The following is a 17,873-nucleotide window of genomic DNA, read 5'->3' as shown; positions in this document are numbered from 1 at the left end:
CTAACACACCTTATTCTACAAATCAGCTGCTCACCATGCAGGACTTTGATTAGCTGAATCAATTGTGATAGACGATGGCTAGAGCAGAAGCCTGTACATCCAGTATCCCTCCGAGAGGAGGGTTGGCCATTCCCGTACTATACTGCATACTCTCTCTCTCTGCAAACTTAATTTCCTTTTTCAAGACAATCACTGTAATTGAGGCAGCTGTGGAACATAGGCTAATACAATATTTTCCCTGGCCCTTACTTTTCCCCCCACTGTACTGTAACCGACATATCAAGTTACACAAGCTGTCATGGCACTTTCTCTTCCTCTGTGTGACACACAGAACAAAGACACTGGTGATCTGGGCTGTCATTAGGATTCGGGTCTCCCCGACACAAACAGAGGTGAATGAACATGTCTGTCTTGTCTTTGTCTTTCTCTGGCCGGCAGCGCCACGTCTGGAAGAAGGCAATTGCCGAGAATGACTCATGCGCCTGTCCACTACTTCAACACACTTGAATCCGAAAATGCTGTTTATGAAGTATTACATTCTGTGTGTCTTGTTTTTTTTTTGTCATTTCCATATGGAGAGAGAGGTGGTTACCACCAGTCACATGAGGGACTGACTCATCCGTTTTTTCACAGTCATCTTCAAGTCATGTCATCTAGCTGTATGTCCAACATTGATGATGTCACAGAGTAGCAATTCAGGTTGCACATCCATGGTCTTTGGGTGCATCCAGTCTGATGCAGCTCATCTAAAAAGTGTGTTTAATTTTAAGTTGGGGGAAATCAAGTATTCACAGTCGTCTCTAGGACCAGCCAACCAGGGCTTACAAAAAATCTTAGCCCCCAGGGAACAGGAGAGAGGGAGGCTAAATTAATGTAATCTGAATGAGGATTGCCTGAATATGGTGGTTCAGGGAGTGAGTGATTGTATCCGCCTGTAGCTAATGTCCACAGGAGGTTGGTGGCACCTTAATTGGGGAGAACGGGTTCGTGGTAATGGCTGGAGCAGAATCAGGGAAACTGTATCAAATACATCAAACACATGGTTTGATGCCATTCCATACACTCCGTTCCTGCCATTATTATGAGTCGTCCTCCCCTCAGTAGCCTCCACTGCTATTGTCTGCTCCCATCGAAAATGAGTATATGACCACCCGAATCAATACCCTGAATCCACAGTGATTAGATTGTTTCTAAGTTTGGGATAATGTAACGCAATTTCATTTCAATCAGTTTGCTGTCTGTTTTTGTCACAGCGGCGCATATCTTCTAAAAGGGCGAAGAGTCGCTGGCCTCGTCTGTAGAACATCAAGGCCCCGGTTCATTTATGCCTATGAGCTCTGTGCAATTAGAGACGCTTGTGAGACGCTAGCACGCTCAGATAGAGTAACATGAAGTCACAGTGGGCAAGGCCCCTCTGCCGCCTTATTAGCCAGACACAAAGTCTCCTCTGATGTGGCTCTTTCTCAATAAGAAAACAATTAAGCTCATCTGTGCACTGGCCTCTGTGCAATTACAACAGAGAAGGAATTCTTAATGATAACCATGAGATGGCCTTGAGTTGGTGCAGTCAATCACTAGCATGGTGGATGAGAAATGTAATGTTCCCTTTCAGTCGGTAGTCTTGGTACAACACAACTATGGGGTGTCGCAGTCTCGCTACTTCGACTGAAGAACTAAAATCAGGTCTGACAATGACATCTGTGCCTCGCTGGAAGCCCCGCATCCCACAGGCGATAAGACAGAGGCTTGGATTAATTCCTTAAATTCTTTCGACAAAGGTTAAGATTAACAAGCCGGGTTCGAGGTCACGACCATACCTAAATTAATAAAAATGATCTAGCTGTCTGGCTCCTATCAGTATGTTTGCGGGACTGACACTGACACGGCTGACACTGTTCCCCTAGTCCGCGGCACAGGTTCTCTTGACTGTCGTGTAGCATTCTTGAGTGTGTTTTCGGAAGTGACTTCCTCTCCTCTCCCAGGTGCCCATACCTCGGCTGAGTCTGAGTTGCGGGACGTGGAGATGAATTGGGTCTTTGGTAAGAGCTAATGTCTTGTCTGCCAGGGCGTGTTGTATGCTCTAGCTGCCTGTTTTCAACCCGGCTCCTTTGCGCTCTGTTGCCGGTAATGGAAGGCTACTCAAAGAGAGAAGTCTGCCAGGTTCGGTGGGTAGCCCCCGCCACCTGTTTCTCCTCGGTCAAGCACCGCTTGCCTCTTGTTCCAGACTTGTCAGTGAAGGGTCTGGTCCCACCTCGGTGATCCAGTCCTACGTAGACTTTCAAGACCAGGTTAGCTAAACAAGCGCTGCATAGCGTGCTAGCCAGATTAGCTAACACACCGAGGCGAGCTAGCTACTACTAGCTATTCCTGCCTCCCCACAGGGGAGTTGCTTGGGTAGCTCTCTTGTTTAGTAAATGGAACATGTTGCGATCAAAGAGGCTAGCTAGCCTAGCTTAGACTAAAAATCCTCCTGCTAATGTCGTCTAGCATGCATAACTTCCGGCAAAGGAAACTTACTAGCTTCCTCTGCCGTTATGGCAACCCCATACCTATTTCCAATTACTGGAGTTGGAGGGAGCGGAGGAAGCGGGACTTGTGTGCACCTCTGATGAGGAAGCAACCCCGGAGTGTGGGGCCTTAACACAGGTCTGAGCGACGGACCAATGGCAAGTATCAATGGGGTTTTCAAGCTTATGAAACTGGCAGGTAAATGCTGCCAGGAGATGGCAATGTTTCGAATAGGCCTAGCTTGTGCATCAGTATCACTAAATATCTAGTATCTCTACCAGGGCTGTTCAATGTCAGACCAAGAGAGCCAAAATACTTTTTGTTTTTCACCCTCTCCTTCTAAATAAGGGACTAATTCAGACCTGGGACATCAGGTGAGTGCAATTAACTACCAGATAGAATAAAAAAACAGAAGTTGTTCTGCCCTCCAGGACAGAAATTGAACAGCACTGCTCTAGACAGATAGGCTGCCTCCAACAATATACCAATGTTCCAGCATACATGTCTGTACAAGTACCCGAGTCAGAACAAAACGTCACCGCCTTATACACTTGCTGCCATTGTGTCAACATCCAAGCCCGGACACAAAGTATTAGCTAGCCAGCGCGATTAAGAATGCGCAGATTATTTAACAGAGTGAACTGCTGTGCCAGATTTCTGCTCAGTAGTGTTGCGGTTTTACTCTTTTTACTGACTCAGATCTTTTCAACTCATTCAGTCAAAAGAACAAATCTTTCAACTAATTTTGTTCATTTGATTCAGTAATGCCAAGAGCACGCAAGACCCTCTACCGGCAAACAATAACAAAAAAATCTAATGAATGATTATTCTACAAGCCTCTCATTCACCAAAGGGGGCTTATTGTAAATGTAATTTGTAGCCTGAGACTTATAAAAGTGTGCTTCAAACAATGTACATTTGTGATTACCAGGCATACAAATACAATTATTTATTGATAGGTTTGAAATAAGGTCTCGTTGCGGCCACAACTGGACTAGATTATGAACGACTCTTGGCGGAATGCCCTCGGCTTGACTGCCCCAAAGGAGATTAGCACAATATCGTTTGCGAACTGCAGCAGACACCCCCCCCCAACTATTTCTTCTCGAGTTTGAGTGTTTGTGTTTGTTTTGGTTCTACAAAGCTGTGTCCCATCTATAACATTAATTGCATTAATTCTTGCACCATGCGATTAATTATGAGTTCTAAGCGTATATTTTTTGGGGTCGACGTGTTCAAACTATTGCATTCCATGCCTTAGAAAGCTATTAAGCATAAGTGCAATTTCATGTCCTTTTTTTCAAAGAAGGGAGTTAGGCTACATGCGCCTATGTATATGTTGTACACAAAAAACATGATCGACATGTTCGTAAAAAATGTGTTGCCTGTTCTAACAGTATTGCAAACATAAGCACGACACAGACAGGCAGGGCAGTCTAGCGATGTCATGTTCATCATAGCTGATGAGTTACATGCAGCTATTTAGGCAGGGCAGATCAAGCACAAGCAAGACACAGACAAGCAGTCAAAATAGCGATTTAATGTTATTTTCTCATCATCGTTGCAAACATTGGCTAAGCAGGAGGCTTGGAGAAATAGGTTTCCGGATTATCGGGCCGGGGCGAAAACTCAAATTTTGTGAGTGCATTTCGCGTGGCTAGTTTGCATCATCTACCTTCAACATTTTGTTTAGAATCACTATGTTCGGTGATGTCTGCCTACAGGCTAGGGAAACAGTTACATTTTTCAAACTTGACCCTCTTGCCCAAACTCGTGATTTGTTGGGAGAGTTGCCATTTCGGAAGAGGACATTGACCGGAAAAAAATTGTTCCTCTGAAATTTCCAAGACAATCCGACATCCTCCCCAGACTGAGTGCTGTTGCTCAGTCTGGGATATCTGAGACTATGAGCTATCACTAGCCAACAGGGAAAAACTACAACCTACAACACACACATGGCTCCTAGCCTCCCATGCATAGGCTACTTTCTGTCTCTTATACTAAAACTAAATAATATTTTAAAAACTAAATTGCCTAAACTGAGTGAGGCTCGTTGTGACAACAATATCCCCAAATGGCACTGCTAATCGGGAACGTTACTGATCGCAGAGCCCTTGTACCCAAAGTGGGCCAGGCTTTAGGCAAACCTTGGCACATGAACACAGTTTTTCAACCAAAGTTATACAGTGTTCATGGGTGTCAAAAGTGTTGTGTTTCCTGCATGTGAGTTCAATGAAAAGTGTCCCTTCTCCACATTTAGACACACAGTTGTTAAGAGTAGTAGAAATGGAACCAGTCTCTCCCAGTCCACAAGGTGGCTTCTCGCCCCTTCAGATGGCACTTCACGGGATGCTGGATTATGCGCACAGTGACATTAGGGTACAGGCTGCAATTTGTTGTGGGACCCACGCGCCTCTGTGGTGTCATCACCTCAACTGTTCCCAAGGCAGTTGTTATGTACACATTGTTGTTTTAACTGTAAGTGTGAGATGTAAATATTGTGTGTTTTATTGTTCCTGGAGGCTGTTTCCATAGTGATAACCAAAAGATACCCGTGTTGCCTCACTCCCTTCTCCAAAGGGAGGCAATCCGAGTGGTTCCTATGTCGGAGAACCAGGATGGCTGGTGCAGATGGCATTTCCTGGTTCCGAAAAGGGACGGGAATTTGAGTCCAATTCTAGACCTACAGTGCATGCCCTCAACAGTCACATCAGAGTCTAAACATTCAGAATACTCACGAGCCACCGCTATTACAGTGGATTGGCTGGTAGCAGCAGAGTCGAGGGAACAAGCAGTGTTATACAAATCTATGCTATTGACCCGTATTCAGTCTCTAGGCTTCATAAGAAAACAGAAAAAGAGCTGTCTGACACCATCTTAGTGCATTCCACTTCTCGGTCTCGAGCTAGACTCAATCCTGTATCACACTTTTCTTTCCCTATAGAGGGTGTCTGGGCTCTGCTCAGCCAAATTTTGTCTGGGTCTTACAGTGCGTTTTCGCCATTGTCTGTGCTTACTGGGGGTGATGGCTCCTGTGATAGAAGGCGTTCCCCTGGGGCTATTGTTGATGCAGCACTGAGGGCTAGCCACTCTGAATGTGTCTCGCCTTAACCGGTCGCATCGGGTGTCGCTCTGCTATTGTCAGGGGGCTCCCATGGGCTGATTTGTATCCCGCAAGATGATCAGGACAGACGTATCCCCCTAGGGTGGACAGTGGTGGGGAGCGAACAGCATGTTGATTACCTGGAGCTCCTAATGTTGTATCTGGCGCTGAGGCACTTCTTCCTTCTTTTGTCAGGGCGGCGTGTGCTGGTCAGAACCGACAGTGTGTCAGTGGTAGCGTACATAACCTTGGCTCGCTCCCTATTGCTGGGAAGCAGTGCACACATACTCTCGCTTCGGGCCATGCATGTCCCCGGTTGCCTCAAATGGGCCTGGCCCCTGAGAGGGCCAATCTGAGGTTTACCTCCGAATGTTATTGCTACTATTCAGTCCACAAGGGTGCCCTCCATAAGAGATCTGTATGCGTATAAGTGGCAAGTGTTTGAGCTTTTGTGCCAATATAAAGGACTTGTTCCTTTTCAGTGCTCTGTAAGGGACAACCTAATGTTCCTAATGGGGGTTTTCGAGCAGAGTCGGGCATTCACCACTATAAAAGTGTACATGGCCGCTATCTCAGCATCTCATGTGGGAATTGACGGAGCCACACCGGGGCCCGGGGCCCACCCCCAGGTTGTGCGGTTCCTGAAAGGTGTGCACTGTCTCAGACCAGTCTTTACATCTATTCCGCCCACGTGGGATTTGACTCTGGTTTTGGAGGTATTGTGTGCAGCTCCTTTTGAACCTCTGGAGACAAGAGATCTGAATATCTTCTCCTACTATTCATGGCTTTGGCCTCGGCTAAACGTGTTTGGGACCTCCACGTGTTATCCGTACCTTCAGGGCGAAGGCCACTGTCCTACAGGTTCATAGCTTTGGAGCTATTTCCCTTTGCCTCCTCCTTTTGCTGAAGAGAAACAGAGCTTACATGCCTTGTGTCCAGTATGAACTTCACGCATGTACATTGAGCGGACCCAAACTTATGTGACCAGATTTTTGTCTGTTTTGCAAATTCAGCTCGCAGCAGGGTGTCCTTTAAGCAGCGTCTCTCCCACTGGGTTGTGGCGTCTCTCCCTGGCATATGGCAGCAAGGTTCAAGGGTTACCTAGTGGTGTATGTGTCCACTCCACCAGGGTTCTGGCAGCATCTTGGGCAGAATTTAAAAGGTTGACTGTAGTGTATATTAGTGCTGCAGCAAGAAGGGCATCACACCACCACTTTTGTGAGGTTTTATCGCTTAGATGTCACTTCTCCCAGTGTAGCCCACAGTGTGCATACAACGGGACAGGAGAGGGTCATTAGGCACTCCGTGTGCGCAATACCCAGACTACCACATCTTGCCATGAGCCATTTGATTTGGTATCCATTGGGGCCGGCTTTGGGAGAGATATCAATTCCCCATATTTGTATTGTACAGAGAGTACCAAATGAAAGGGAACGTAACGTTAACGACTACAAATACTGTTTCCAGAAGGAGGAAAATTAGGTACAATACCTGGGCTACGTTCAGTAAGTTTTTACATTCTGGAACATTCAATTGACATCCAGGATTGTAACATACCCTGTTTCACGGGAACATGGCTCTCTGGGTACATGCTGTTGGAGTCGGTACAGCCACTGGGATTATTTGTGCGTCGCGCCGACAGGAATAAACATCTCTCAGGGAAGAAGAAGGATTAACGACTCATGGTGTAATTGTACAAGCATACAGGAACTCAAGTCCTTCTGTTCACTCAAGTCCTAGAATTCCTCACAATCAAATGCTGTCCGTATTATCTCCCAAGTTAATTCTTGTCGGTTCTTATCACTGCGGTGTATATCCCCCCCAAGCTGACACCACGACGGCCCTCAAGGAACTCCAATGGACCTTATGCAAACTGGAAACCATATACAGTATGCATATACAGGCTGCATTTATTGTAGCTGGGGATTTTAACAAAGCAAATTTGAGAACAAGGCTACCTAAATTCTATCAGCATATCGATTGTAGTACCCGGGGTCTTGCTTCCAAACAAACTAAAACATTCTTTGCCCGCTTTGAGGATAATACAGTGTTACCGACGTAACAGACTAGCTGGATGGTGTGTTTACGGACATATTCAATCTCTTCCTCTTCCAGTCTACTGTCCCTACATGCTTCAAGATGGCCACCATTGTTCCTGCACTCAAGAAGTGCTTTGAGAGACTAGTCAAGGATCATATCACCTCCACCTTACCTGTCACCCTAGACCCACTGTAATTTGCATACCGCCCCAATAGGTCCACAGACGATGCAATCGCCATCACACCGCACACTGCCCTATCCCATCTGGACAAGAGGAATACTGTAATAATGCTGTTCATTGACTACAGCTTAGCATTCAACACCATAGTACCCTCCAAGCTCATCATTAAGCTTGAGGCCCTGGGTCTCAACCACGCCCTGTGCGATTGTGTCCTGGACTTCCTGACGGGCTGCTCCCAGGTGGTGAAGGTAGGAAACAACATCTCCACTTCGCTGATTCTCAACACTGCAGGCACTGCAGGCAACAAGGCAGGAGAAGACATGGGCGGTTGGGGGCTGCAGGATCCAGGGGGAGACAATCTGGATGGGAGTGCCGCATCACCTCTGGTGCCTCCTGACCATTTGTAATTGATTAGGGAGAGCGGACTAGCACAGCTCCCAATGTCACTCTCCAATTAAATAACTCTCACCACTGAACTGCTGCCGCCCCCTTTCCTGATCAATCTCTCACGCTCTTCCTCTCTTTCCGACTTGGATTCTCTCTTACTATCAGTACATCCTCCCTCTCTTGCTCTATCTAACACCTTTGCATCTAATTTCACTTTTTAAACATCTGTCTATCCATAATATCTCCCTCAACTATTTCTCCCCATCCCTCACTTCCACTCAACCTTATTTTCCTGCCTTCCCCTCCCTAATTTCTCTTTTTCCACCACTCTGACCCATACATCCACCCATCCTCTCTCATTTAAAGGTCAAAATCATGTTTTCCATGAAATTGTATGATATTTGGATGAAACCAGATCAAAGTATGATGACTAAAGTATGAAAAATGACTGTTGCATCTACATTGATAAAGCTTGATCATAAAGTTACTGGTCCCCTCTCCCATGTCAAACACTTGGATTCAGGAGCAGGATTGTTAAGGGTAGTTAGCCATGTGAGAAAAATACATTTTTCTTTGATTTTCAGCATTTCTATCCCCCCAAAATATTATGAGTGATATTTTAATCACTCAAAAGGCTATTTTACATGGGAATCAGAATGACTGTTAGGGACATTTATGCTCTCTCACCTGCTTTTACAGATCTGGCAGAAAGAGGCTGCTCTTTCTATTGGTTTGGGTCACTTCTTCAGCTCTGTGCACTACGGTATATCATAGAGGAGACAAGGATTGTCACGTCCTGACCATAGTAAGATGTTATTTTCTATGGTAGAGTTGGTTAGGGCGTGACAGGGGGTGTTTTGTGTTTTTCTATGTTTTCTATATCTATGTTTAGTTCTAGTTTTCTATTTCTATGTTGTTGTTTTTTGGGATGATCTCCAATTAGAGGCAGCTGGTACTCGTTGTCTCTAATTGGAGATCATATTTAAGCAGGTTTTTTTTCCACCTGTGTTTGTGGGTAGTTATTTTCTGTTTAGTTAGTTTATGTTCCTGACAGAACTGTGAGCTGATTGTTTTCTCTTTGTTATTTTGTCTTTAGTGGTTTTGAGTTAAAATACATTTCATCATGAGCACTCAACACGCTGCGCTTTGGTCCCCTCTCTACGACAGGCGTTACAAGGATGGAGAGAATACCTAGATTCTAGCATGACAATTAAAAAAGCATGCTTGTCCAATAATGCAAGAGGTAAAGAACAATAAGCACAAAACAAAAGACACAATAATATAATTATCTAAAATGTCCTCTTTCTCAGGTTTCTCTTTCTTTATTCCTTATTAACTTCCTCTCAGTTACAGTGTTAGTCTCTAGTTCGAGTGGCACTACCAATTCCTAACATGAATATGCTCAGTCCTCCCCTCCCTTAATTGGACATGGCATGTGCGCATATATACAGTAGCTGCCCTCTCTGAGAAAGAACAATGTTCTGGTTTTACCCAGCTAATGACATTGTGATATGAAATAACCACCAACCCTGATACACAGACACCATCGTGTTGGACTATTAGTCTACATCTGTGGCTTTGATAAGGGTGGTCTCCTATTGTGTTATTAAACACAGCTTTAATTAGAGTCACTGAGCTACGTCCCAAATGGCACATTGTTCCCTATATAGCACATTGCTTTGACCAGAGCCCTATATAAGGAACAGGGTGCCATTTGGGATGCAGCCATAGTGTAGCTAAAAAGCTGTGTAACAAATGGGTAATAGCATATTGGTTTGCTCCAGAGGTCTGTCAACATAGCATAGACAAGCAGCATGACTGTATTGGGTCAGTCTTTTACTGCACTCTTTGTTGCCTAAGGAGCCAGTTAGTGGCTAATTGGATGAAAAACCTAACTTTCTCTAGATGGGAACCGAAATATGTATAGGTTGTCGCGAAAAACGTGGAGGAACGGTAAAACTATCAATTTAAAACATGTGGAACTTGCACTGCAGGCCAAATTGAAGCAGCAATTAAGGCAAATATTTAAATAATGTAAAAACATATTGCACTGTTATGATTTTTTGGGGCTTACACATTACTGACAGACAATTCAATATTTCAAGACCATAATTAAAATTCAGATTGAATGGACTATTCTAAATATGATTCCCTTTCCAGTCCAATTATTTATCTTCTGAAACAAACCAAATGCTCAATAGCGGGTTCAAAGTGAACCACAAGACGTCTAAAAGCTCATTTAAAAAAAGCATAGAAAGAAACATCTAAAAACATAGGCCTCAAATAAGTACTGACAGACAATGTGAATAGCTACTGTACTGAAGTTTATTAAAAGCTATTTGCAAGTTTAGGCCCCCTGGATGGCTTGAAATGACATAAATTCCATGAGTCATCATAGCCCTATCTCCCTGTATGTATTTATTTTAAGTTAGCTCAGAGTCCCATCAAAACCACAAACATTTAAAACACTTTAGATGGTGCCATCTGCCGCCACTATAAAACTGGTCAGTTAGCAGCACTGTAAGACTTTTCTGTAATTTCAACAGTAAAACACTGTAGAATGCACAGTACAATACTGTTTGTTTGTTTTACAGCACACTGTAAGACTTTTCTGTAAGTTCAACATAAACCACTGTAGAATGGACATTAAAGGTCATGAACAGTTCAATCAGGTTTTTCATTAAATTAGATGATATTTGGATGAAACCAAATCAAAGTATGATGACCAAAGTGTAACAAATGACTGTTGCATCTACATTGATCAAGTTTAAAGTTACTGGTATTTCCCCCATGTCAAACACTTAAATTAAGTATGCAGGATTATTAAGCGGATATGATAACATCCCCCTAACTCTCATTTTAATACACCAATGGTAACATGATATTCTCTTCCCTAATTTAAATAAGTACCGCCTTGTAACCAACAGTGATAGCCAACAAAGGCGTGTTTGCGGAGGGCCTACTCTACTAGTGCCACAGTTTGACAGTAGGGTGTCAGCAAATACAATTAAAAGTTTATACTATTCATCCAAGGCAAAGATACTCATATGTCTCCCCTTTCCTCTGTCTGGTGTTAGCAAGTTACTGGTTAGCTAGGTGTTCAGTCAGCATGAAAGAAAAGGGGGGCAAGGGTCATTCAAAACTCTGACGCAGTTGTCAAGTCAACACTTCTGTCAGTACTACTGTCAACTGCATCACAAGAGAAATGCCAAATGGGAGCTGTATTAAAAAAACGGACACCACTAGCTAAGTTTCAATCCAATTTGTGACAGATTTTAATGTGAATATTCTAAAATCTGCATAAAAAAACATGCACATTTTCCCACTGAAGATGTTTCCATCAGACAGATTTATTTTGGATAAAAGTCCAAAATACTGAATGAAAAATACTAATTAATGGGTTTCCATTGCATTTTCAATGATGCTGATGGTTTTGCCACAAAAACTGTTGCGTTATATAGCAAATGTACCCACTCTGGTCTTGGCAACATAGCCAGGGGGAAGTAGTTTGGGGGTGGGTTTGCATGTGCTCTAGCCAACAGCTTGCAGATACAGTGCAGGTAGGCTAACTACATGATGAGATTATTATGGATAAGAGCAAAAAATGTTTTTATTTGTCAAACGGCAGCCAAGCATTGATCATCATGTCATCAGAATAAGACCCTCAATATTTCAAGGAGCATCAAGCTCATCAAGTGCACTTTCACCACCCTGTGAAGTTCATCATAATCTATTTAATCTGTAGCCTAATAAACTGCATGGTTTCCCGAGTCTTAGTAGGAGGACCACACAACATATAGCTTTGCTCCAAGTTTACATCGATATGGTGGCTATTATATCAATATTTGCGCATAAAGGTGTTTCCCCTGCCATTTCTCGCATAAATCTCACCATGTCGAACGAACAAATAGTCTGTCGGAATTTATAAAATTGCAGAGTTTGATCAAATTACTACTCTTCTTGGTTGCACCTCATCTATCCATTGGAATCCAACAATTATCACAACCATTTCTGTTGAATATACAGATAAATAATTTATTAGTATCTTCCATAGATTAACATTGAACTCAGGAATAAATACAGCTGCTCCTGTCTTCCCATTCATTGGATCCTTTTAATAATCTGTATACACTGAAAGGCAAGAATAAAACTGATTACTAATACATTGATCCACTATTGTTCCTACATTATATTTATCACGCCACTGTCTTTTCATCAATCAGGCTAAGATTAAAATGTGGTCTTGTAGAAAACCATGGTGGCACATTTCCTATTGCCACAGATGGCCCTATAACAAGGTCCCTGAGTCCATATTCATCAACCCTTTTCCCAATCTCTGGACCAAAACCCCTCTTTTGATATAATTCATATTCCCAGCAGTCTTCCAATACTGTCAGTGTAGGATGATTTACCATACTACCCTACAGTCTTGCCCAGTATTCCAGGGCTAGTTTAACTTGTTTAAGGGATAGTGGCATTTTCCCAGTATCTACTTGTAAAGCCTCAACCGGTGTGGTTTTAAATGCACCATCGCATATCCTGAGTGCCCACGCTTGCATCCTATCAAGGCGCAACAGTGATGTAAAAGCCGCAGAACCATATACAAAGCACCCATAATCTATGGACAATCTCATCAAAGTACAATACATATTCAGTAAAGATTGACTATCTGCCCCCAATCATGCCCAAATATTGTCCTCATAAGATTAAATACTTTCTTACATTTAGTGTCAATGCATGTAATATTGCGTCTCCATATTTCATCAAACCATAGCCCAAAATACATAAATGTTGTTACCCTTTCCATTTGTTCTCCATATAATTGAACACTGACATCTTCCTTAATCTTTTTGTTCGTGAACAACATGTGGCAAGATTTAGATACAGATAACTTGAAACACCATGATAAGGACCATTCCTCTACTGCTACAACAGCACCTTTCATTTTCTCTATTACATAAGGAATATTCCTTCCCCTTTTCCAAATGGCACCTTCATCTGGATTTAAGGCTGCCTCTATACCCTTCTGATATCCCCAAAGATATCATCAACATGAATAAGATAGGACTAATAGTACTACCCTGTGGAGTTCCATTTTCCACCTCATTCGCTTGATAACTCCGATCCCATCCTGACCTGGAAGGTTTGGTCAAACAAGAAATCCACAATCAAGTTGTACATTCTCCCACTAATATCCATTCCATTCATATCAATTCAATTCAATTTAATCAGTAGACTTTTCCTCCCCATTCTACACTGCTCAAAAAAATAAAGGGAACACTTAAACAACACAATGTAACTCCAAGTCAATCACACTTCTGTGAAATCAAACTGTCCACTTAGGAAGCAACACTGATTGACAATACATTTCACATGCTGTTGTGCAAATGGAATAGACAACAGGTGGAAATTATAGGCAATTAGCAAGACACCCCCAATAAAGGAGTGGTTCTGCAGGTGGTGACCACAGACCACTTCTCAGTTCCTATGCTTCCTGGCTGATGTTTTGGTCACTTTTGAATGCTGGCGGTGCTTTCACTCTAGTGGTAGCATGAGACGGAGTCTACAACCCACACAAGTGGCTCAGGTAGTGCAGCTCATCCAGGATGGCACATCAATGCGAGCTGTGGCAAGAAGGTTTGCTGTGTCTGTCAGCGTAGTGTCCAGAACATGGAGGCGCTACCAGGAGACAGGCCAGTACATCAGGAGACGTAGAGGAGGCCGTAGGAGGGCAACAACCCAGCAGCAGGACCGCTACCTCCGTCTTTGTGCAAGGAGGAACAGGAGGAGCACTGCCAGAGCCCTGCAAAATGACCTCCAGCAGGCCACAAATGTGCATGTGTCTGCTCAAACGGTCAGAAACAGACTCCATGAGGGTGGTATGAGGGCCCGACGTCCACAGGTGGGGGTTGTGCTTACAGCCCAACACCGTGCAGGACGTTTGGCATTTGCCAGAGAACACCAAGATTGGCAAATTCGCCACTGGCGCCCTGTGCTCTTCACAGATGAAAGCAGGTTCACACTGAGCACGTGACAGACGTGACAGAGTCTGTGGAGAACGTTCTGCTGCCTGCAACATCCTCCAGCATGACCGGTTTGGCGGTGGGTCAGTCATGGTGTGGGGTGGCATTTCTTTGGGGTACCGCACAGCCCTCCATGTGCTCGCCAGAGGTAGCGTGACTGCCATTAGGTACCGAGATGAGATCCTCAGGGCCCTTGTGAGACCATATGCTGGTCCGGTTGGCCCTGGGTTCCTCCTAATGCAAGACAATGCTAGACCTCATGTGGCTGGAGTGTGTCAGCAGTTCCTGCAAGAGGAAGGCATTGATGCTATGGACTGGCCCGCCCGTTCCCCAGACCTGAATCCAATTGAGCACATCTGGGACATCATGTCTCACTCCATCCACCAACGCCACGTTGCACCACAGACTGTCCAGGAGTTGGCGGATGCTTTAGTCCAGGTCTGGGAGGAGATCCCTCAGGAGACCGTCCGCCACCTCATCAGGAGCATGCCCAGGCGTTGTAGGGAGGTCATACAGGCACGTGGAGGCCACACACACTACTGAGCCTCATTTTGACTTGTTTTAAGGACATTACATCAAAGTTGGATCAGCCTGTAGTGTGGTTTTCCACTTTCATTTTGAGTGTGACTCCAAATCCAGACCTCCATGGGTTGATAAATTGGATTTCCATCGATTATTTTTGTGTGATTTTGTTGTCAGCACATTCAACTATGTAAAGAAAAAAGTATTTAATAAGATTATTTCATTCATTCAGATCTAGGATGTGTTATTTTAGTGTTCCCTTTATTTTTTTGAGCAGTGTATTATATGTTTTTTTGGCTATGTCGCTTGGTTCACAGCAGCACTGACGGATGTGTTGTAATGACAACTTTGTCAGAGTTTTGAATGACCCTTCCCACCTTTTGGTTCCATGTTGGCTGAAGACCTAGCTAACCAGTAACTAGCTAACACCAGATAGAGATGAAAGGGGAGACATATAAGTATCTTTGCCATAGATGAATAGTGTAAACTTTTAATAATATTTGCTGACACCCTACAGTCAACTTTTGGCACCAGTAGAATAGCTATGTAATTATTCATGGGTTGCATGTTTCCTCACGATATTGTTTTGAACGTTTGCTTTGTACTGATGCCCAACTGAGCATTCTACTCAATGCATCGTCAATGAGTGCTGATGAAGATTTAATCAAAAGTGCAATACAGTGGCTTAGAAATACAATGACTTTCAAAGGGAGGCGGCCGGTAGTATAGTGGTTAGCGTTGGGCCAGTAACCAAAAGGTTGCTAGTTCGAATTCCCAAGCCAACTAGGTGAAAAATAGGTTGATGTGGTCGTCCTGAGCACACTGCACAAAGCGGCTGAGGTCAGTGATCGTGAGGAGAGGAACCCAGCCATCATCCTGGACTATAATCACAACAAAAGAGGCGTGGACAACCTGGACAAGGTGATTGGAACTTACAGCTGTAGGAGGATGACTGCCCGCTGGCCCCTGGTCATCTTCCATAACATCATTGATGTGTCCTCATTCAATGCCTTTGTGATATGGAACAAGATCAACCCTATCTGGCTGCCTGATAAGCAGAACAAGAGGAGGGTGTTCCTGGAGCAGCTGGGAAAGGCACTTGTAACCCCACACATTCAAAGAAGGAAGCGCCTCCCCCGCACAGCAGCCTCTGCAGCTCTTGTGAAAGCTGTTCAGGGGACAGAATCTTGTCCTGATCCACCTGAGCCTGCAGCTGGGGCAGGCAAAAGGAGGAGATGCCAATTCTGCCCCCCCCAAAAAGGACTGTAAAACCGATACTATGTGCTGCACATGTGAGAAATACATCTACAAAGTCCATGCACACACACTTGCATACTGTCCTACATGTGCTAATTAGAGTTGATTGATTTATGTTCTTCACATTTTTGTTTTGTATCTATTATCTTATTTTAATCATATTTATTGTTGTTGTTTAAACACCTTGTGGGTGGGGGCAATGGTTAAAGAAGACAAGTATTTTGTAGTTGAATTCCTCATTGTACAGTATATAAGAATATATCACTATGTTAACAAAAAAGACTGTTATTGTTTCCGTTCAATAAAATGCATTCAAAACTACTTTCTGCACATTTCTGCTACTTTCTTAGGTTATACAAGTGCTATCTCTTGCTAAAAAATTATGTTTACACCTATGCAGTAGCTTTAGCAATAATAATAATAATAATAAACCTCTACTTTAGTAAAGAAAATAATTATGACAGGTGTGTTGTAATAAAAACGAGTGGTGTCCACTGATTAAATGCAGTCTTTCTGCATTGTGAAGAGTGAAAACCCAGATATTCACAAAGTTCGTGATGAATGACAGGTTGTTTCTTCATGCAAAATAGATTGAGGGTTTAAAATTCAATTAAGCTTCTTTATTTTAGGTGGTTTAGTGAAGGCGGGTCATTTTTTACCCTTAGGACAAGGGGAGTATACAGAATGTTAAGACTACACAAGGGTTAATAATCCCACCTCCTGAATCCAAGTGTTTGACTTGGGAGAGGGGACCAGTAACTTTATGATCAAACTTTATCAATGTAGAAGCAATACTTTGTTCATCATAATTTGATCTGGTTTCATCCAAATATCATCAAATTGAATGAAAAAACTGATTTTGACTGTTCATGACCTTTAACTGATATGTGGTAGTGGTTCCCTAACAATTTAATTTATATAGAGTACAGCTCAGAGTGGCAGCAAGTCCCAAACCTCTATTGGTTGAGTGGCTAGACATGTCTTTTTTATCTGTTTTTCCTTGTAGTCACTGTCAGTTTAGAAGCCTTTGTTAAGGCCTAAAATGCAAGTGATATAAACGGCAAATATCAGTTAGTATACTGTAATGTATAATTACATATTCACTATTTGCAATTCCTGAATTGTATTTTTTTTCATTACAATTCAACAATGAAGTACTGTTTTGCTGTAAATTCACTGCAGCATACTGCAAATTGGAGAAATGAAAGATATTGTGGTATCACTGGCTCATAAATATTTACAAATTAAATGTATATAGGACACATCTTAGAGTGGTAGCAGGTCTTAAACCTTAAATTGTTGAATATTTAACCATGTCCATTTAATCTGATTTGTCCTGTTCTCACGGCCAGTTTGGAAGCCTTTGATTATGCCTCTAGAAGTACAAGTGATATAAAATACCTAGTATTCATTAATAATCTGTTATATACACATGCCTAGCAGCCAATCCCTTGTAAAAACAAAATCTTACTGCTTAATAGTCACTTTTGCAGTCTTGTACTGTGCTTCATTGCATTTAAATTATTGTAATTTATCGGAAACTGGCATCAAAATACTGGGGATATCTCAATAATGTACTGCCATTATCCAGAGATAGTCAGAGATACAGTATATCATAAGATATCTTGTTGTAATTAGATTTTTTTTGAAGACCAGTGTATGCTTAACTACAACAACATGTTCAGCAGGCTAATGGGTACAGAAACGTTTTACTTGCTATGACTGTCATGTGTTTTTTTTATCAACCTTGGTTGAATGCATCAACTAGTAAGTTGCACCCTTTAAATGACACAAATGTAGGCCTAAATGTAAATATAAAAATTAAAACTTGCAAAGAACACTGAGTAATATG

Source organism: Salmo salar, chromosome ssa29 (assembly GCF_905237065.1).
Source record: "Salmo salar chromosome ssa29, Ssal_v3.1, whole genome shotgun sequence".
Taxonomy (NCBI): Eukaryota; Metazoa; Chordata; class Actinopteri; order Salmoniformes; family Salmonidae; genus Salmo; species Salmo salar.
The sequence above is the reverse complement of the archived record's forward strand: the minus strand, read 5'-3'. Positions refer to the sequence as shown.